The sequence below is a fragment of the Mustela nivalis genome (genome assembly GCF_964662115.1).
Source record: "Mustela nivalis genome assembly, chromosome: 2".
Lineage (NCBI taxonomy): Eukaryota > Metazoa > Chordata > Mammalia > Carnivora > Mustelidae > Mustela > Mustela nivalis.
In genome coordinates this window covers 108,455,305-108,479,065 of record NC_139021.1, presented here as the reverse complement: position 1 = coordinate 108,479,065, position 23,761 = coordinate 108,455,305, and the positions used below count along the sequence as shown (strand labels likewise).

Here is a 23,761-nt window from a genome sequence, read left to right as displayed (position 1 = left end):
TACTCACCCCGGCCCCGGGTAAGGGAGGTGTAATTCCGCCTGGGGCAAAGACACTTGAGAATCACTACAACAGGCCCCTCCCCCAGAAGATCAACAAGAAATCCAGTCCAGACCAAGTTCACCTACCAAGGAGTGCGGTTTCAATACCAAGGAGAGCAGCAGAATTCCAGAGGAGGAGAAAGCCAAGCACGGAACTCATGGCTTTTTTCCTGTGATTTTCTTTAGTCTTGCAGTTAATTTAATTTTTTCTTTTTCATTTTTTTTTTTTTTTTTTCTTCTCGCCTTCGGGTAAAATTTTTTTTTTAACTGTTACCTTTTTCCTTTTTAACGATTTTTTACTAGTTTATCTAATATATATATTTTTTCTTTTTTACATTTTTCTCAGGTGTTTTCTTTTTTTTAAAAAAATTTTTTTTCTTTTTTTTTTTTTTTTTTTTTTTTTTTTTTCTTCTTTCTTTCTTTTTGAACCTCTTTTTATCCCCTTTCTCCCCACTCACGATTTTGGATCTCTTCTAATTTAGTTAAAGCATATTTTTCTGGGGTTGTTGCCACCCTTTTAGTATTTTACTTGCCCCTTCATTTACTCTTATCTGGCCAAAATGACAAGACGTAAAAATTCAACGCAAAAAAAAGAACAAGAGGCAGTACCGAAGGCTAGGGACCTAATCAACACAGACATCGGTAATATGTCAGATCTAGAGTTCAGAATGACAATTCTCAAGGTTCTAGCCGGGCTCGAAAAAGGCATGGAAGATATTAGAGAAAACCTCTCGAGAGATATAAAAGCCCTTTCTGGAGAAATAAAAGAACTAAAATCTAACCAAGTTGAAATCAAAAAAGCTATTAATGAGGTGCAATCAAAAATGGAGGCTCTAACTGCTAGGATAAATGAGGCAGAAGAAAGAATTAGTGATATAGAAGACCAAATGACAGAGAATAAAGAAGCTGAGCAAAAGAGGGACAAACAGCTACTGGACCACGAGGGGAGAATTCGAGAATTAAGTGACACCATAAGACGAAACAACATTAGAATAATTGGGATTCCAGAAGAAGAAGAAAGAGAGAGGGGAGCAGAAGGTATACTGGAGAGAATTATTGGGGAGAATGTCCCCAATATGGCAAAGGGAACGAGCATCAAAATTCAGGAGGTTCAGAGAACGCCCCTCAACATCAATAAGAATAGGCCCACACCCCGTCACCTAATAGTAAAATTTACAAGTCTCAGTGACAAAGAGAAAATCCTGAAAGCAGCCCGGGAAAAGAAGTCTGTAACATACAATGGTAAAAATATTAGATTGGCAGCTGACTTATCCACAGAGACCTGGCAGGCCAGAAAGAGCTGGCATGATATTTTTAGAGCACTAAACGAGAAAAACATGCAGCCCAGAATACTATATCCAGCTAGGCTATCATTGAAAATAGAAGGAGAGATTAAAAGCTTCCAGGACAAACAGCAACTGAAAGAATTTGCAAATACCAAACCAGCTCTACAGGAAATATTGAAAGGGGTCCTCTAAGCAAAGAGAGAGCCTACAAGTGGTAGATCAGAAAGGAACAGAGACCATATACAATAACAGTCACCTTACAGGCAATACAATGGCACTAAATTCATATCTCTCAATAGTTACCCTGAATGTGAATGGGCTAAATGCCCCTGTCAAAAGACACAGGGTATCAGAATGGATAAAAAAACAAAACCCATCTATATGTTGCCTCCAAGAAACTCATTTTAAGCCCGAAGACACCTCCAGATTTAAAGTGAGGGGGTGGAAAAGAATTTACCATGCTAATGGACATCAGAAGAAAGCAGGAGTGGCAATCCTTATATCAGATCAATTAGATTTTAAGCCAAAGACTATAATAAGAGATGAGGAAGGACACTATATCATACTCAAAGGGTCTGTCCAACAAGAAGATTTAACAATTTTAAATATCTATGCCCCCAACGTGGGAGCAGCCAACTATATAAACCAATTAATAACAAAATCAAAGAAACACATCAACAACAATACAATAATAGTAGGGGACTTTAACACTCCCCTCACTGAAATGGACAGGTCATCCAAGCAAAAGATCAGCAAGGAAATAAAGGCCTTAAACGACACACTGGACCAGATGGACATCACAGATATATTCAGAACATTTCATCCCAAAGCAACAGAATACACATTCTTCTCTAGTGCACATGGAACATTCTCCAGAATAGATCACATCCTCGGTCCTAAATCAGGACTCAACCGGTATCAAAAGATTGGGATCATTCCCTGCATATTTTCAGACCACAATGCTCTAAAGCTAGAACTCAACCACAAAAGGAAGTTTGGAAAGAAACCAAATACATGGAGACTAAACAGTATCCTTCTAAAGAATGAATGGGTCAACCGGGAAATTAAAGAAGAATTGAAAAAAATCATGGAAACAAATGATAATGAAAATACAACGGTTCAAAATCTATGGGACACAATAAAGGCAGTCCTGAGAGGAAAATATATAGCCGTACAAGCCTTTCTCAAGAAACAAGAAAAGTCTCAGGTACACAACCTAACCCTACACCTAAAGGAGCTGGAGAAAGAACAAGAAAGAAACCCTAAGCCCAGCAGGAGAAGAGAAATCATAAAGATCAGAGCAGAAATCAATGAAATAGAAACCAAAAAAACAATAGAAAAAATCAACGAAAGTAGGAGCTGGTTCTTTGAAAGAATTAATAAAATTGATAAACCCCTGGCCCGACTTATCAAAAAGAAAAGAGAAAGGACCCAAATAAATAAAATTATGAATGAAAGAGGAGAGATCACAACTAACACCAAAGAAATACAAACTATTATAAGAACATACTATGAGCAACTCTACGGCAATAAATTTGACAATCTGGAAGAAATGGATGCATTCCTAGAAACATATAAACTACCACAACTGAACCAGGAAGAAATAGAAAGCCTGAACAGACCCATAACCAGTAAGGAGATTGAAACAGTCATTAAAAATCTCCAAACAAACAAAAGCCCAGGGCCAGATGGCTTCCCAGGGGAATTCTACCAAACATTTAAAGAAGAACTAATTCCTATTCTCCTGAAACTGTTCCAAAAAATAGAAATGGAAGGAAAACTTCCAAACTCATTTTATGAGGCCAGCATCACCTTGATCCCAAAACCAGACAAGGATCCCACCAAAAAAGAGAGCTATAGACCGATATCCTTGATGAACACAGATGCGAAAATACTCAACAAAATACTAGCCAATAGGATTCAACAGTACATTAAAAAGATTATTCACCACGACCAAGTGGGATTTATTCCAGGGCTGCAAGGTTGGTTCAACATCCGCAAATCAGTCAATGTGATACAACACATCAATAAAAGAAAGAACAAGAACCATATGATACTTTCAATAGATGCTGAAAAAGCATTTGACAAAGTACAGCATCCCTTCCTGATCAAAACTCTTCAAAGTGTAGGGATAGAGGGCACATACCTCAATATCATCAAAGCCATCTATGAAAAACCCACCGCAAATATCATTCTCAATGGAGAAAAACTGAAAGCTTTTCCACTAAGGTCAGGAACACGGCAGGGATGTCCATTATCACCACTGCTATTCAACATAGTACTAGAGGTCCTAGCCTCAGCAATCAGACAACAAAAGGAAATTAAAGGCATCCAAATCGGCAAAGAAGAAGTCAAATTATCACTCTTCGCAGATGATATGATACTATATGTGGAAAACCCAAAAGACTCCACTCCAAAACTGCTAGAACTTATACAGGAATTCAGTAAAGTGTCAGGATATAAAATCAATGCACAGAAATCAGTTGCATTTCTCTACACCAACAGCAAGACAGAAGAAAGAGATATTAAGGAGTCAATCCCATTTACAATTGCATCCAAAACCATAAGATACCTAGGAATAAACCTAACCAAAGAGACACAGAATCTATACTCAGAAAACTATAAAGTACTCATGAAAGAAATTGAGGAAGACACAAAGAAATGGAAAAATGTTCCATGCTCCTGGATTGGAAGAATAAATATTGTGAAAATGTCTATGCTACCTAAAGCAATCTACACATTTAATGCAATTCCTATCAAAGTACCATCCATCTTTTTCAAAGAAATGGAACAAATAATGCTAAAATTTATATGGAACCAGAAAAGACCTCGAATAGCCAAAGGGATATTGAAAAAGAAAGCCAACGTTGGTGGCATCACAATTCCGGACTTCAAGCACTATTACAAAGCTGTCATCATCAAGACAGCATGGTACTGGCACAAAAACAGACACATAGATCAATGGAACAGAATAGAGAGCCCAGAAATAGACCCTCAAATCTATGGTCAACTCATCTTCGACAAAGCAGGAAAGAATGTCCAATGGAAAAAAGACAGCCTCTTCAATAAAGGGTGCTGGGAAAATTGGACAGCTACATGCAGAAAAATGAAATTGGACCATTTCCTTACACCACACACAAAAATAGACTCAAAATGGATGAAGGACCTCAATGTGCGAAAGGAATCCATCAAAATCCTTGAGGAGAACACAGGCAGCAACCTCTTCGACCTCTGCCGCAGCAACATCTTCCTAGGAACAACGCAAAAGGCAAGGGAAGCAAGGGAAAAAATGAACTATTGGGATTTCATCAAGATCAAAAGCTTTTGCACAGCAAAGGAAACAGTTAACAAAATCAAAAGACAACTGACAGAATGGGAGAAGATATTTGCAAACGACATATCAGATAAAGGACTAGTGTCCAGAATCTATAAAGAACTTAGCAAACTCAACACCCAAAGAACAAATAATCCAATCAAGAAATGGGCAGAGGACATGAACAGACATTTCTGCAAAGAAGACATCCAGATGGCCAACAGACACATGAAAAAGTGCTCCATATCACTCGGCATCAGGGAAATACAAATCAAAACCACAATGAGATATCACTTCACACCAGTCAGAATGGCTAAAATCAACAAGTCAGGAAATGACAGATGCTGGCGAGGATGTGGAGAAAGGGGAACCCTCCTACACTGTTGGTGGGAATGCAAGCTGGTGCAGCCACTCTGGAAAACAGCATGGAGGTTCCTCAGAATGTTGAAAATAGAACTGCCCTATGACCCAGCAATTGCACTATTGGGTATTTACCCTAAAGATACAAATGTAGTGATCCAAAGGGGCACATGCACCCGAATGTTTATAGCAGCAATGTCCACAATAGCCAAACTATGGAAAGAACCTAGATGTCCATCCACAGATGAATGGATCAAGAAGATGTGGTATATATACACAATGGAATACTATGCAGCCATCAAAAGAAATGAAATCTTGCCATTTGCGACAACATGGATGGAACTAGAGCGTATCATGCTTAGCGAAATAAGTCAAGCAGAGAAAGACAACTATCATATGATCTCCCTGATATGAGGAAGTGGTGATGCAACATGGAGGCTTAAGTGGGTAGGAGAAGAATAAATGAAACAAGATGGGATTGGGAGGGAGACAAACCATAAGTGACTCTTAATCTCACAAAACAAACTGAGGGTTGCTGGGGGGAGGGGGTTTGGGAGAAGGGGGTGGGATTATGGACATTGGGGAGGGTATGTGCTTTGGTGAGTGCTGTGAAGTGTGTAAACCTGGTGATTCACAGACCTGTACCCCTGGGGATAAAAATATATGTTTATAAAAAAAAAAAAAAAAAGAAAGCTAAAAAAATAGATACCATGCTCTTTTCATGTAGAGCTTCTCTAACACACTCAGAGGAGCATGGACATGAGAAGTACTTTATAGGGGGCTCTGTTGGTAGGGAGAGACCACTAGGCCAGTGGCTAAACAATAGGTTGACAGCTCATCTACCTCAGACATGAGCAGGAGATGCCACAGAACACACTGGGATAGGACCAAAACAGCACAAGACCAGGGCCCCCTCCCCTACAAGGATGCAAGTTTTCAGCAACTACTCCACATTCCACAAGACATACTCAGAGAGAAACAGAATTCCAAAGGATGAATCCACTTAACTGAGTCATTCAAGGAGAGACTGAGTTATCTAAGGAGATTATTTAAATTATGGGCTTGGGATGAGGTTACTAGATGGACTAAAATAAATTGTGAGCATCACAAATAGCATGGAGGACATGGGGAGTTAGAGAGGAGAAGGGAGTTGGGGGTAACTGGAAGGGGAGGTGAACCATGAGAGACTATGGACTCTGAAAAACAATCTGAGGGGTTTGAAGTGGCGGGGGCGGGGTGGGAGGTTGGGGGAACCAGGTGGTGGGTATTAGAGAGGGCACGGATTGCATGGAGCACTGGGTGTGGTGCAAAAATAATGAATACTGTTATGCTGAAAATAAATAAAAAATAAATTAAAAAAAAAAAAAAAAAAAAAAAAGAAATCAAAAGCTCAAATATTTTTTCCTAAAAGATTAATCAAAGAATATAAAGATTAATGTGTACTTGGCCTGCCACCATTCTAGAAGGGGGAAAGCAACAGAAAGAGAGAGGAGTAGCAGAAATTCTGGATGGGTTTGTCATGTAACTAAAGTTTGCTTCTGAACTCAGAAATTTGGGGACTCTTTCCAAAATACATACTTACCAGTATTAGTAGGATGCTTTAACACTTATTCATAGCTTACAATAAATGCTGTGAGTTTATTCTCATTCCGATACATAAGTGTTAAGTGCAGACAGTGTGAAGCACAGGACTAGACAGGCACTTGCCCTGGGATTTAACCTGCACCAGGCTCTCCTGGGGGGGCAGGACAGGGAGCTGCTGAGAGCCTGTTTTACTCATGAAGAAAAAGGACCAAATCTCCAAAGGAATTACTCTTAGGGAAGTGTAACACAGGTTTCTTCTCAATTATTGAATAAAAGAAGGACTCTTCTTTCCATCAAGCAGTTATCCTGCTCTGGGAAATATGTTTCTTTAGAGGAGGTATCAGTTGTACTTTGAATTCTCGGCAGCACTCAAAGCCTCAAGCACCATTTGGGCATCACTAACACAACGGCACACTGTAGGGTCAGCAGGCACCCACCGCTTTGCCATTTAATTTGCACCAAGTCCACTGAGGGAAGCTGAGGGAATGACAACGCTGCACCAGATTAGTTTGAGGAGAGTCCCTGCCAAGTCCACAAATTCTTCACTAAAACATGCCAACTGGGTCTTCTTTCTCCATAACAAAGAGGGGTGGGGGGGGGGAGAAGGAGAAAGGGGGGAGGGGGGAGGAAGGAGGGAAGAGAAGAAACCATATCCTCCCATAGAAACGTCACCAGAACACAACTTCCTTCTTAATGTTTCCCTACAACTGAAATTAAGGATACAGGCAAAGTCACATTAAAGACAGTTTTAGTAAAATTAATGCTATATAAGCTGAAAAACTGACAAAATATATGTATCTCCCGTAATAATGGTTCACAGTTACAAAAATACGAGTCTATACATTCAACCTAAAAGGAAATACTGGCAAGAAGATACATTTTTAGCAGGTGTTTCAAGGAATAAAACTACTCTGGATAATCAGTTATATTTACTATAAGATACTTACTTCCCTGGAAGAATTCCACAGTTGAATGACAACAGCTTTACCATGTTCAGCTTAGCTCAATGATGAAACTATACTTATTTCTCATGATGAAACTATACTTATTAAAGGCTAAAAACAGATTATTTCACTAGCACCCTAACCATTAGGTAAACGTCTGATATGTCTGAAAATTGTTAGACAATTAAATTTCAAAGATTTAAAGGAAACCTTCAGCATTATATTTATAAGACTAACAACTTCAAGCTGCCTTTATCTGTACTTAGGTCAGGGGCCACCAAATTCCTAGGCATCAGTAAAAAAGGGTATAAACTGAGGAGCCTTGTCAAAATAGGCCCATTTGGGGACAGCTTGTCCCCATAGAGATCAATTCTGAACAGCCGCAAAATTCTTTTGCAGTTCCAGGATTCAACAACGTTCAGGGTACTCAAATTTTACTCTAAATGCTATCATTAACTGTTCGAATCATCTTAATGAAAGCACTTCACCTTTCTGGGCCTCCGTTTTATCATTTTTAAAGTAAGAAAAATTCCTGCCAAAAAAGGCTCATAATCTTATGCCCATAATCTTTATCTATTTAATCTAACTTTCTAACACTGTTTCAACATAAAATGCAAATGAAACCGTGCAAATGGAACAGAGCTTCATTAAGAGCATCTGCTCGTAAATTTCTTTTTGCCTTTTTAAATATATACAGAAGTAAAAAGGTAGGAGCACATTTAGAATAATACTGCTTTAGATGACAGCTGTGACTAATTCATCCAAAAATGGTCTGGGTATATTGATTAATCATGAACTAAAGCACGAAAGATCTCAATGATTTATTTTGACTCCAAGATGCTAAAAGTGATCAATTTTGGCCAAATTACTTAACTCTGAATCTCGATATAATGTATTAGCTAAGCATAACAATTTTACTGAGGATACCCTTAACAGTACACACAGAACTCCATTCTGTTAGCCTGTTAACTTCCACCTGGGGGAGATTCAAACCCGTAAGAGAAGAGTGCTGTGTGCCTGAAGCATTTCTGCTGATAATGGAGGGATGTTCACATTCTACAGTATACTGTATTTTATTTTTATAAACACTTCTCTTGCTATCTTTTCACTCTGACCCCTATTTCACAACACTATCCCTTGGGCCTTGCCAGTTTACTAAGTCTCTCTTCACCTTTACAGAGCAAGAGAACTGACAATATTTTCAAATGGTAAGGAATACAGTATTTTCCCAATGATAAATTAAAACATGTCTTCACTTTTTCATTAAGAAGACTTCTCCTGGATCTAACTTAAACTGTTTAAGCATCCTTGGGTTTTACTTGTATCCCTGAGTATGGTGTGAGAGACTATCCCAAGTGCTCCTTACATGGCTGGTTCTCATGATTATAAGCATTTAGCCAACTCTCACACAGGGGAGGTATGTGTGTGGGTGAGTGTGCGGAAGAGGGGAAAAGAGAGCACATGTAAAAGCACAGCTTGGTCAGAAAAAGTTAGACTACTACAAGAACCTTTGATTACCCTCTAACTCAAAATCCCGAGTAAAGCACTCTACAAGTCTGCTGGTTGTAATGCCAAACAAACAAAAAAGGTGTAGTTCAATATGGTGAAGACAAATACTTTAGAAATGGTCAAACATGTTTGTAGCTTGCAAAAGAAAAAAGTTAAGACTGTTGCAGTATCTCTAGCAAACAAATCTGGCCACTCCCAGAAAAACTGACCTCTTTTCCTAAGACTATGAAGCAGGTCATGAGAGGACTGGAAATACCACTTCCCTTCAGTATATGATGACGACTTCTCGGGTTAGCCAGCTACTGGTTTTCATCAAGTACACACGTGGTAACACAATCAAAGAATAATACTTATTTTAGAGTACTCTTTGGAAATTTGGGGGGAACATTAACATTTTCAAAATGCCCCCAAAAAACCTTCCCCTCAAGAAATCTCAGTATTTTCTAGGCAGATAGTACACCTTAACACCTGGCAAAACTTCTGGCTTTGTTGCTTGGGGAAAGACAGCGCTCTCCACATCACCGTGGCACTCACTGCTGTGTTCCTCACTGTGCATGAAGTACAAGACTCTAGCTCCATCCTGGGAGAAATTCTAGCCATTGATGGGGAAGTAGCCTGCTCTAGCAGTGCCAAGCCTCGAATCACAGCCTGTACAAGAGGGTGTTTCGTGAAAAATCTACTGCTATGAAAATTGCCAAATTCAGGAGAGCCAAGACATTCAATCAAGGGCTTTTCAAGAGGTTTTGTCAAGAAATGGGAGCAATTATGAAATGCTTTTCTCCCTGTAAGTTCACTAGTTTCAGAAGGCAAAATTCTACAGCCAGGATTTTAAATGCAGTCAACTGGATAAAATACAAACTCATTTGCACAGTTTAATTCTTTAACCTTAAAACTAAAAATGTGAAGTCATAATCCTTCCCTTCCTAACATAGCGTTATGCCAGAATCTTGCCAAAAATGATGTCATTAACCAAGGCAAAGAAAATGATGCAACATGAATTTTTCTGGAGAATTTTAGAGAATCTTAATTTTTTGATACAATCCTACATTCATCTGACAAAAGAATCTACAGATTTCATTTGCTCTTTCATTCTTTCATGAGATAGCTTTTTAAGCACTTGTTTTCACCAAAAACATAGTCATAATTGATTGGATATAAAAGATAACAAAGAAGTTTTCAAGTCAAAGACAATGGCATAATTTTAATGTATTATTTATAATCTAAATACTAGCAGCCCTTTCATAAAACTTCCTATTGGCAAAACCAAAGTTCAATTCTGATTAATCTGTAACCATTGAGATTTCGTCATTAACCTCAAAGAGCCACTGATTTTTCCATTTAAAAAGGGGACACTGGGGCACCTGGGTGGCTCAGTAAGTTAAGCTTCTGCCTCAGGCTCAGGTCATGATCTCAGGGTCCTGGGATGGAGCTCCACATCAGGCTCTCTGCTCAGCAGGAAGCCTGCTTCCCGCTCTCTGCCTACTGTGATCTCTGTCAAATAAATAAAATCTTAAAAATAAATGAATAAAAAATAAAAGGGGACATAATTCTTATAAAGACTCCTTTAATTTTCCACATTTAAAAAATCTGTGTAATTAAAAACTATAAGGAAAATTTTATGATCATGTATACCATGTACATTTTTAGTGAGAGACTATAGCTTTCATCATATTTCTAGAATATATGTCACATAAATCCTTTAAGAGCCATGAGCTTTGGGCGCCTGGGTGGCTCAGTGGGTTAAAGCCTCTGCCTTTGGCCCAGGTCATGATCCCAGGGTCCTGGGATTGAGCCCCACATCGGGCTCTCTGCTCAGTGCAGAGCCTGCTTCTCTCTCTCTCTCTCTCTGCCTGCCTCTCTGCCTACTTGTGTTCTCTGTCAAATAAATAAAATCTTAAAAAAAAAAAAAAAGAGCCATGAGCTTAAATCTAGTGTTCTGGCTCCATAAAACACAGCTCCTCTACTTTTATTTGAAATTCTTTTGATTTGATTTCTTTCCCACAACTACATACAGTGTCTACTGCTCATCAACCCTGCTTGCTCTAAACTTCTACCACTACTTTAGCTACTGTACTTTGATTCGACCTGTTTCTCTATTGTTTTCTTTCCATTCAGTCTCTTTCCCCTGTGCTGCCCTGGACTTACTCACTTAAGAACAATTTACCTTTTATATTTTTAATCAGTAACAGCAACTATTTCCCTCTAGATGATGAAAAAAATGAACCAAAGTAAACATCTCAGGCCTTCCACTCAAGAATTCACTCCACCACTATCATCTCAGGACATACACAACTTCTAAAGAAGTGTAAGGCAATCTACTATAATGAATATTTACTAAAATCAAGCACTAACATGAGATTCAGTTTTATAAACTCTCACCAATACACAACACTCTAGCATCTCTAGGAGTAATTTTATAAAATCACAAAGATAAATAAAATAAGAAATGAGGAAGGAGAAAAGGAGGCAGGAATCAATGCAATCACCAGCTAAAATAATAGAAGTGATCATGTTTCTGTTTTGAAGTTGAATTAAAAAGAAATCAGCTTAGGGGCGCCTGGATGGCTCAGTCAGTTAAACATCCGACTCCTGACCTCAGTTCAGATCTTGATCTCAGGGTCACGAGCTCAAAGCCCACACTAAAAATTAAAGGAAGGCAGGCAGGCAGGCAGGCAAGCAACTTAAACTGGAAGAGAACCTTCCTGATTGTAAATGTTATTAAAACTAGAATAAATTTCTTCATAAAGTTGTAATGTCTCCCTCAAGAGAGTTCTTTGTCTAGGTGAGTTTCTCCCGCTATCTGGAGCGGTTTTTCCTTCTCAGAGACAGAGAAATGTACAAAATCTCTTTGTAAGAAACATAAACATATTTTGTCACATTTACCATCCAAAGAAATGAATCTCTTAGAAATTATTATGAAACTTCTCCTGACTTTATGTTCTCCCCTCAAACATATTACACAGATTAAGTTTGTCAGTGATTTTCAACATCGTCTTTATTAGCCTTCTGAATAACAGAAGAACCTTTGACTAATCTTAATTATAACTATATTCGTGAATATTCATATCAAAGAATAATTTTCATTTACTTATAAAGGATCATACTATAGTAGGAAATGGCATCCAAGTTATTACCCAAAGACATCTTACTCTCAAGCAAGGTTCAGAAATATCAAGCTTACTTTTGTTCAACGTACTGCTTCTTTAAATGCTCTGCCAGGATTTTATAAGACCAAATATGCCATACAGTTAATACATAAGATTTACTAGCATGATATGAAAATGCCAGCATCAAGAGAAAAATTGAGAGATTCAGTCATTTGCTCATACAACAGTTACGGTAGAAGGGTTACCAACCATCTTTTTAAAAAGCTGTTTTCTAATAAATGCTCAGATCAAGGAAGAAGAAAGAAAAAAACATCAAATATAACTTACCTTTTTGTCTCTGGTCCTTACTTCCCCATAGAAATCTAGGGCCTCTTGTGCCTTTAAAAATTTGCCCTGATTTAATAAATATGCACAAATCATTACACCGGTTCATCCCTTTCCAGCTTTACAGTGAATTGCTGCAACATGATTGTCATCTTCACTTAGCCATTGGTCAAGATCTTCACAAAAGGCTTTGATAAGTTCTAGCTGTGGTGGATTATGGTCTTCAAAAGGATACTGTGCAACTGTGGTAAAAGGATAACCTCAGAATTAGGGGGAAAAAAAAGTCTTTCCTGAATTGTTTATTAAAGTAGATTAACTTTAGAAATGTTGCATATAAGCTTAATAGATGTTTAAAAGAAAAAGTGAACTCCAGAGAAAAATAATTTGCTGCCTGATAATTTACCAATATTTGAATAGAAACTAGTGTCTCAATTCTTAAACCTACCCACTAGAGGCAAACTCAAAATGAAATGTCATGTAGGCAGGTTTCCTGTCAGGGCTCTGAATGCGTTTTCTGACAAAAGGAGTCGTAATATTTATAATATTACATCACCACAAAACATATATTCCAGAGAAGATATAAATTACCAATCAATCAACAATGTAAAGGACTGATTTTTATATTTCATATAATAAAAATGCTAAGCGTGTTATTTAAAGATGATCTTGCAAATGTTAGTGTTGTATACTACATGTGATTTTAAAGACATTTACAAAAGAAGCTGAAAAAACTACTTATAAAAACGTATACAGTTGTAGTAAAGTGTATCTAATGAAGCTTCAGGTCTTTTCACATGAGTTATAAAAACCCAAAGTTTCTCTTTGCTTATAGTCACAGGGGTTTTGTTGTTGTGTTTTTTAAGTTGCTCAGAAACAGGAGTTCAACTATATCACTATTAAATTTTTTCTTACTGGTCCCTGCCTCAGCAGTTCCATTCTACTAAAACCCTTACAAATCCTGACTGACATCTAATGTACATAATTGTCCTCTGTGTCATCTGAATATGTGAGAAGTATGCCTTCTATCTTCAGTCACATCATCACTAATATGGAACCGGATTCAGTGTGTCAGGTGAGTGGTCCTGGGAGACGACGATGACCATTACAGGAGTCGCTGGGATGCTTTCACCTGGGCCTCAGCATTCCATCTTCATCTCCCCACGGGCACACAAAACAGCCAGGAAACTGTTAAACGTCTATTTAAAGCTAGATAAACGTTGACTAAAACACGCTTTGCCTAGTAAGCAGTAGCTTAAATTCACGAAAAAGGAAAAATTCTTAGTGGATCTGTACTGGCTCTCACCACTACCACTTCTGAATTCTCAAACCAGCTGTTTGAACATCCAATCTAGACTGTCAGAAGGGATCCACCGCAAACACATCAACATGGAGCGCATGGACTCCACCCTCTCTTTCTATCATGGTAGCATCTGCCAAGCTTCTTCACTCTCCAGGTCTCTCATGGCTCAAGGGGTTCCACAAACAATGAGGGAAGGTTTTTGTGGGACCTCAGAAAAATTCACTACACCTGGAGAAGAACTCATTTAAAGCAGCTCCTGCTCCCACTTGTCAGGCTCCTCTAATCCACATTTGTCATAAGCTTTTGCCCCTTTTAGGTCACGGCTCCACGGAGTTACTCTGTTGTCTGCTTTGCTCTTCCTATAATCCTTTACTATTAGACCAAATGCCTCCAACAGTAGATATAACCCTTTCTTTATTTTATGGTTTGTCTATAAACTTTTCCTAATTCTTACAGTCAACCCTGCATTTTAGTATTCCTACTAGTACTGGCAGGTTTATATGGTAACTGTAAAATTAAATTTTTCCAAATTGTCTAAGACCATCTTTAACATAAATATTTACATCACTTAATAATTGAGTTTATTCACTACTGTTATGACAAGAAGATTTGGTCTATTGGTTTTAAGTTATATAACAGAAATACATTACGTGGCAGTTAATACCTACCTCTGCAGTTAAATTTGGCGGTATCATAATGTCTTTCAGCACACCTAAAAGAAAAGTTTAAATGTGATCCAAAGTTATCTTTTGCACTGGCAAAAAAAAAAAAAAAAAAAAAAGTATAGTAACACACATTTCCTGAACTTTTATACTGTACCAGGCATCAGGTTGTTTTTTATTAACTACTTCTTTCAATCCTAACAATTCTAGGAAGTAGGTAGTGTCATTATCCCCATTTTACCATTAAGAAAACTGATCTTAGGTGTTATGCACTTAGGGCTTCCACTACTTGCTCACAAAACCTGTGATGCCGCTCAGGCACGTGTACACCTCCCACCCAGCTGCACGTGTCCCCTGAAACTTCCTGCATGCTGAGGGAGTATATGTTTGACTTCACCAAGTATGTACAAATACCTAATGAGCAACAGTACTGTCTTTATCCCAGAGTTGAGCATACATCATTTTCTTGAAGTACTATTTAAAAAGATAAATTTTTAAAATACTAAAATAAGGGAAAAGAATTTTTTTTTAAAAAGTGAATGACACTAATCTACTCAAAAACTACACTTACTAAAAAATTGTTAAGGCAGACTTTTCTAACAAAGGTAATCTTTGTCAAAAATCTCTCAGTTACGAGTTTTAATTAAAGTCTCAGAGTAATGAAGGAATAAGAAGTAAAATAAAGACAGAGTAGTAAAATGTTAACTCTATATTACTTAGAACATACTAAAATTGGTCTCTTTAATAGTAGTGACATGTTTGTCATCATGCGCTGGTTTACTCATGGTTAATAGGTGTGTTAACAAACATTAAGAAGGCTCTGAAAGGGATCCCACACTTGAATTTGTGGTCAGCAAAATCATGGTAACTACAACTACTAACCAAATGAGATTTTTAAAAATTATTTAAAATAAAAACTTAGTGTTTTAAAACAAGTCAAGGTCATTGTACACTCCCTTCCTCTCCAATTCTGAAATCCCAAAAGTCTGAAATATCTAACATTTTCTGTTAAACTTATGACAGGCTCAATTGTGGCAGCATCCGATCTGAGTTTATGACAGTGTGCACTCTTTAACTAATGCACTTAAGAGTAAAGAGTAAAAATGGTAGGAAGACCATTTTGCCCTAGACCCCACAGGAGTGTTATGTAATATTAGTAAGTTTATGCTTCCATGTTATCTTTCTGCAAAGGGAGAAATTCTGAATGCTGAGACACACTGGCCCTAAGAGTTTCAATATGTGATTGTGGACATGTATTTCACATCTAAGAAATCCTAAAGATATCTGTATGGTTCCTCTACTTTAAATGGTTTTAAATCCTAATCCACATGAAAGCTGAACTAATTATAAGCAAATCAGAATCCACTATTTTCTAAATGGCCAGACCTGAAATAAATCAACTTTCATACTACTACTTAAAACAAAGCTTTCCCCCTTTTTCACTTATAATATATTGAGTTTTGCTCAAAAAAATCATTTAGTAATGCCATATGCATATTTATGTACCCTTGCTAAATAATTTCATACTCCCTCCTATGCAAAACATGACAGGTAAGAGGAAGACTGACCAAGAAAATAGTCACATTTTACGCTATCTTTAATACAGATTAAAGAAGAGGTCTGGTAAATAGTGCAGAATATTTTATAAAGACTCATGTAAAGATAGGACTTAAAAGGTGAGGGACAAGGAGCAGGCTAGGAAACAAAGCTCTAAGATGCTGGTCTCATGGCAGCATAACAGAAAAATCAACATTTTGAGTTTCACACAGCTTTAGTCTTCTAAAATTCTCCTGCTTTTTCAGGAGCTCAGACATTTGGTTTGACAAATACTGCTTAAGACTCCATCATAAACTGATTCTCAAATATTACTGTTAAGAGGCAGAAATGGTGGAAAAATGGAACTAATGAGCTTCTACATGTTTACCACATGTACACAACCTTACAAAGGAGTTTCCATGTTTTTTAATTCATAGTCACACCAATATAATAATAGAAAATATAATCTCCATCTTATATATGAGAAAGCTAAGATTTAGAAGAGCCAGGACTCAAACCCAGGTCCTCTGGTTACAAAAGTCAAACTTTTCCCAATACAGCTCCATACTTCTTCCACTTACAATACAAAATAGAGAACAGCTTCAAAAACAAAAGCAAAATCAGCCTTCCTACTAGAGCAGTATTTGGCATAAAAGATAGAACCAACAAAAAGCGACCATGAAAACATGAAAAGGTTATGAAAATCTCTACAGGTATCGATGAAGTGGATGAAGAGTATGTGAGAACATATACCGGGGCCTGTAGTAATGGAAGTGATCTGGAGGAGGGGTTGCTAGAATAAGAATGATGACTCTCTTCTTTAATTAAGACCTTCTCCAATAACCGTGCATACGTGCACACACACGTGCATGTGCACATACCCAATTCCTTATAACTTTTGTGTGGTATGTTAGTTGATAAGTCCTTCAACAAACCAAAACTGAAGATACATAAATGGAAAATGGGATTTGACTGAGACAAGTAGTAGGTAAATCTGACCATTTACACTTCCTTAAAATTAAAATTCAATGGAAAAGATACCTTTTTTAAAATCCTCACCTTATATTGGCTTATATGAGACAAGAGAGATGAAGAAGCATTGCAAGAGTTTCTAATGAAGGGGTTGACAGAAAGTGAAGGAAGAGTAAGACTAACAGGAAAAGCTTCCAGATAAGTGAGACTTCCCAAAGCATTAGGGAAGTATGCAGGTCTCTAACTCTCTTCAACATCACTATCTTAAAAAGAAACCTTAACAGATAAAAATTAACAACAGGTAGAGGTTCATCACCAAATGATGGAGAGTTGTGTGTCAAATAGAATACACAATGAAATAGAGTAACCCTCTTAAAAACAAGTATCCAGTGAACAGTTAAGGTCCTCAAAGGCAAGAAGTGTATTATGCTTCTATCCCCATCATCCTCCCTTCTCCTCTTTCCCTCACCAGCCTACAGGTATACAGAGGAACATAGAAATATGAAATACACACACCTGCCCAAAACAAATTCACTAAGCATCATCATACCCAAATTTGACTAACGATATGAAGCTAATTTTGTCCTTTCTTAAGATAATTTATTGAACACTTGATAATATAGAGACATAAACAGATTCAGTCAATTATTAAAAAGTCCATATTGAGTACTGTTCTTCATCCACACATCACAATTGCCATAAAAAGTTTAATATACCATTAAATACATGTACGTCTAGTGTCAATATTTTAAGACCTTTCAGTGTATATATTTGCAAAGATATACATCACATAGAATTAACATCCCAAAAATAAAAGAAAGAAAAGAGAAACAGCTTCTGCTTGCCAGACTCACTTACCCAGAGCCAGAAATACAAATAGGGGTAGAGAGAAGGTGAAAGTGACATCAGAAATCAAAACATGCTACAACCTGGTAGTTTTAGAAACTTCTGAAGTAAAATTTGGGGAGGTTAAAACAAATGACAACAAAACCAGAAAGGAAGACTGGCGTCAACGGTGGGTGGTCTGCTACCATATGTACCCATGTGACCTTGTTCAACTCACTTAACTTCTCTAGGCCTCAGATTCCCCATGTGTAAAATGAGAAGGTTGGACTAAATGATCTCTTTCAGATACTTTCCAGTTCTGAAAGTCTATGACTCCATCAAATGAACTGGGGAAGGGGAGCTGAAATATATATACCAAAAGCTACACTCAATTAACAAAGAGACGGTTCATTAACTCTGGGATCCTGTGTTTAGAAACACAAAAGTAAAAGGGCAGCCAAGTTCCCAGACTAGCTTCCCATGCCACCTATAGCCATAATAATGTTAAGTGAGCCACAGTACTGACAGTGCAAGCCTAGGTCCTAAATTCTGGAAGCAGGAAGCCACTGAATACAGGAATGAAAAGAAGTTCCTTCCTTTTCTTTGGATATAATGTTAAACTCGAATAAAATTTTGAAAAAGGCAGAATCTGTCTTTGGTATCTTTCTACCTTCCTTCTGGGACTCTAAATGCCTAATCTTAAGAGTCTAAACCTGCACTGACTCACTTAATAGACTGCAGCTTGACACTTCTTGTCCTGTGCTTTCTTTTCTTTTCGTTTTTTTTTTTTAACTCAGCTTCTGAATCTAGTTATTCAAAAGTATAAAGCTTTGTGGTTTTTATTTTCCTCCACTGAAGCATTCTGGCATCTGCAACAAGGCTTGTTGTTACAGGAGGTTAATCAGGACAAGAGGAAGATCTATGCACAGATCATGTGTAAGCTGGGGCCCACCTACACGCCAAGTCTCTGCAGCACCTTTCTTTCACCTTGTTACCTGTCACCCCACACCCTCCATACCCTACCCCCGAATCTGACCATAATGGATTATCTGCCATACTCTAAACCCCACCATGCCAACCACCTTCTTCCATGCCAACCTCTGCCCGCAATGCCATACGCCCCACCTGGAGGTCTCCAGGAGAGTCTCAGCGGATTCCTTCACCCCAGCTCAAAAATGCCCTTCTTTATGAAAACTTGCCTAGAGGATACAAGTCCTATTTCCACTGCTCTCCACACAGCTCTCTTGTATACAAGTTACCTCTTCTGCAATACTATGTCTACTTATCACCTCAGACTATAAAAACTACCAAAGACTGAAATGGTATCTTATTCACCTCTGTACCGCCAGCAAGTTTTACAAGGTCTAATATGTGGCAAAATCAGCATAAATGTTTGCTTCTTTGTGAATCTGAGGAAATTAATGAAAACTCACTAGAAGAAACAATAATGGTGTCTACTTTACTCGTAAGTCTTCTGAGGTCTTATTGCTCAATTAAAGATAGATCACTAAATTAAAGATAGAAAAGCAACATCCTATAAGCCAACAAAGCATACAGAATCTCTCATCCTTTCTGGTGACGATTTAAATGCCCACCAAAGGCAGAAAAGAATCTTGCTCTTACATTTGAGAAATAAATTCTACAGAAACTGTGACAATCAGGAAATGTAACTACAGATTAAAATTTTTTCTGTTGCATAATTTACAGACATCACAGAGGAAAAATAAAAACCAAGGAGAAAAATAACACATTTCATATACCATTTTTTAAAAGGTAGAAAATGGGTTAGTATTTTGGGAAGGAATAATAGTCTTTAAGGGCAAAAATGACAAAATATTTTCTTCCCATTTTTCTTTTGTTCTTTTTTCCTTTTCACATCCCTACTGACAAAGTCAAAAAGAAAAACAAAAGGTTAAAGATAAGATAAACCAGCTGTACCAAGTGGGCAAGCCTTACATCCCTGCCCCAAACAACAGAAACCACCCAACTCAACAATTTTAGGTAACTTATTTATGTTATATACAGTTGGAGAATACCCTAAAAGCTGTTTCAATTGAATGACCTAAAGACCAGAATAAATAGAACCACACCCACTCTGAAGCACACCTCCATGGAAGAGGTTATTAAAGTTCCATTTAAGAAAAATAAACAAACAAATTCCAATAAATATTCCCTTCATGGGTTTAAACTAATAATCACGTCATTCTTAAATAATTATTACATTACACAGATTTATACAATCTGAAGTAAAGCCAGAGCTTTTCACAGAATAAATATTTTCATCTCTCTTCAGCCTAACATTATGAGGTTGAGTATTAAGTAAGTTATTTAAAAGGCAGCATTAGCACTTAGCTTAAGTTCATCTAGCTCATTTAGATGTGAGAAAAATAGACATGTGTAATCAAGTAATCTTAAAAATAACATGAAAATTCAGCCATCAAAGTTTCTTTGAAAGAAACTTTCCATATCTGAAAGATGCAAGTAGTAACTATTAACTCCATACAAAGTTTATTAAGTATTTTCATATATATATTCTCAGTTGATGCTCACAAACATCTGAGAGATAGAACTTATTCACATTTTACAAACAAGGAAAATAGGAGTCAAAAAAATTATAAAACTCGCCCAAAGTCATACAGCTAATAAGCCAAAGAATCAAAACCAAAGACCTCTCCCTCCAAACAATTACAAATCTAAACAAGAGCAAAAAACAAACAAACAAACCTAAACAAGAGCAACAATTACAGCCAATAAAAGCACTTGCCATGTGTTTTTACCACATGTATGTACTTCATGTATATACATTTGTTTACCGTTAGGAGGTAGATAATAGGCGAGAGAGTTTAGAAAAGTATAAGCTGAGGAAACAGCAGGATAAACAGAATAAAAAAAAAAACAAATGGAAAACAAATGAGAAGATTTAAAGTCGAGGAGTTTCAACTTATGAGTTCTAGAGAAAAGAACAGAAAACACAAGGAGAAGAAATCCAAGATAATAATTCGAGAATAATACCCCAAACTGAAGGACAGGAGTTTCCTAAGTCAAAGGATACAACGAGTATTCAGCAAAAGTGATGAAAATAGACCCAAATACAGCATATATAGCTCAGTGAAATTTCTGAATACTGAAAAGATGAACGTAGGATCCTATAAGCTGCCCAAGAGGAAAGAGGTTTCATAAAAAGTATCTGGAATCAGAATTACACCACCCTTTTTAATGGCAACACTAGCAGCTAGAAAACAACTTCCAGGAAAAAACCTTCTGAATATTTCCAGCCTAGAATACCATACCAAAAGAGACATTAAATCAAGTGTGAATATATAGTAAAGGCATTTTTTAAACAAGAGAAATCTCAAATAATTTTGCTGTCCACATTTTCTCTCTCAGGAAGTTACTAGAAGATGTGTTCCACCAAAACAAGGTGGGAAACCAAGAAAGAGGACAATTCCAGGAACTGAAGAATCCAACTCATGAGAAGGGGAAAGGGGAATCCTCAGAATGATGGTGAAGAAACATCTGAAGTAGACAGCTATAAGGCAAACCTAGGGAACAACTGACCCAACTCATGGTAGATCAGAAGGCTCCTAAAGAAGATAAAATCGATTTAATGCCCAATGGGCTTGAACATGTTAAGAGATTTATATAGTTTAGGGATAAACTGAAGTTAAAAACATAGAGACTAAAGAAGTTGAGAGAGACAGAGAGAATTTTACCTCCAGGGAAAATAAAATGCTCAGGAAAAAACAGTTATAGTACTTAACTGTAAACTGCATTTATCTAGTCATAATCACATAAAACCCAAAATTGATATAACCAAAATTACAAATTTAGCTACTACAAAGAGGGCTGAAAATGTGTGTGGTTGGATAGAGAGGAAAGAGAGTTCATACATTTGGATGTGAAATATCATGCCACACAATAATTACTCATAACTTTGTCACTAATTGAAATGATATATTTGTATTTGTATGTCATACTAAAACAGTTGCAAATGGTAAAATACTACTTATTATCAACACTTAAGAATTAGGTTATTAGACTATAAATTTTATATAATGTGTTAACTATAGTATTCTAGCACATATTTGGTTTCTTAGTATTTTCTGAACTATTATAATCAAAACGAACATAACAATCACTTTCTCCTATACCAGCAAAACCTTCTCTAATGGACTTAGTATGATAAGATGGGTTCCTCTTAATTTCTGCAGAGTCAGGCCCTCATTCCATAAACAACTCAGCAGTTTCCAGACTAGGCTCTTTCCTTGCATGACCATGTTTCATTAAGGGTTCTGGGTCCCTACTATTTTTTTTTAATGGTATGCTTTCATGTTTTCATTCCTTGATACCCACTCCTATCAAGATTATCTTTTATTTAAATGTATTGAGAAAACGTGAATTAAGTACTTGAAATTGTGCTTATTTCCTGGGATAAAATTATTTATGAATTATTATCCCTGCCATCAAAAGTAATACTAGAGTAACTGTATCAGTGAGAATAAGGTTTAGCTGTGAGAAATAGAAGAATGTGGAGGGAGGAGGGGCTCATAAACAAATATGCTACTAATTACACTGAATACACTACTCTCCCACATAAATTCCAGGATTAGTAGTATATAACTGGTTGGGTAGATTTGTTTCATACAGGACTGGACCCAGGACCCTTCCATCATATGCTCAGCCAACACGATGGGCAGTGCAAGGTCTACGATGGTGCACCATCATATTTGTATAAGCAGACTGGAGAAGGGAAAGAAGGATAGGCCCCTCCTTTAAGAACTCATCATTTCTACTTAAGAACAACAGATCATAAGTTATCACATTATCAAATCTAGCCACAAGGGAAGCTGGAATTACCATTGGCATTCTGGGAAAACATGTACACAGCAAACAAGTGGTATTCTATTAATGAAGGAAAAGTAAAGAGGATCATTGATTTTCTCTACTGTTGTTCTAGTCTCTGGTTGCAATTATCTCTAACCTTTTCTCTTCTGCAAAACAAAAACAAGAACAAATGACTAATATTAATGTAACAGGTATATTTGTAATCCTAATTTAAAATCACTCTAAGAAGGGCTAAGAAGGGGTCCATAAGCTCCACCAGACTGCCAAAAAGGTACACGGCATAAAAAAAGACTAAGAACTCTTGCCAAGGGGCAAAGGGAAACAAAGGAAAATTACTACTTTGTGGTTCTGGTGGTGGTTGTTAATAAACCACAGAGAACAATTTCATCCTAATGTTTCAGGTGTACTTTTCTTTAAATATTTAAGGTATGGGTCACTTTTTAGGATTCTTCAGTTTAGCCTACTTCTTCAACTAACCAAGGAAGCAGTGATTCTGCTAAGATGACTTCTACTCAAAAATATGATTATCCTACAGAAAAAAGTGGTGCTACACACCCTTCTACTCTTGTCTCTCGTACCCTCTTTATCTTCCCAATTCCTAAACATTTCTCAATTTGTACTTTTGGATTTTCAGTTCAAAGTGAGATAAAATTTACATACAGTGAAAGAGATCATAGGTGTACAACCAACTCAATCAAAATACAGAATATTCCACCATTCCAGAAAATTCCTTATGCCTATTTGCAGTCAAAACCCACTAGGCTCCCAGGCAGCTAATATTACCACAGATTTGTCCTTATTCCTGAACTTCATATAAATATGACCATATAAGATGCAGTCTTTTGTAAATGGCTTCTTTCATTTAATCTACTGTTGTACAGATTTATCCATGTTACATGCATCAATAGTTGATTCCTTTTATTCAGAAAATGATTCCACTGCATGACTACACCATCATCTGTTTACCCATCCTCCTTTGATGGATATTTAGGATGTTTACAGTTTGGGTTTATTATGAATAAGTACATATTCTTGTGCAAGAATTTTGGAGACACATACTTTTATTTCCCTTGAGTAAATAAGTAATAACTAAGAAGTAGAGTTGCTGGGTCATAAGGTAGATAGGGCAGGTGTATGTTTAACTTTATAAGAAAC

General features: G+C 37.0%; 1 pseudogene across 1 annotated transcript in view; it reads right to left on the bottom strand.

Annotated features, from left to right (window-relative positions):
• Nucleotides 1–23,761, bottom strand: part of LOC309859805 (phosphatidylinositol 3,4,5-trisphosphate 3-phosphatase and dual-specificity protein phosphatase PTEN-like) — a 199,697-nt pseudogene that overhangs the window by 22,300 nt on the left and 153,636 nt on the right. Inside the window, exons 7-8 of the transcript XR_014316664.1 lie at nt 14,435–14,478; nt 12,470–12,708 (exon numbers count right to left, since the gene is read on the bottom strand). The product of XR_014316664.1 is annotated as a phosphatidylinositol 3,4,5-trisphosphate 3-phosphatase and dual-specificity protein phosphatase PTEN-like (transcript). The remainder of the gene's footprint in view (nt 1–12,469; nt 12,709–14,434; nt 14,479–23,761) is intronic.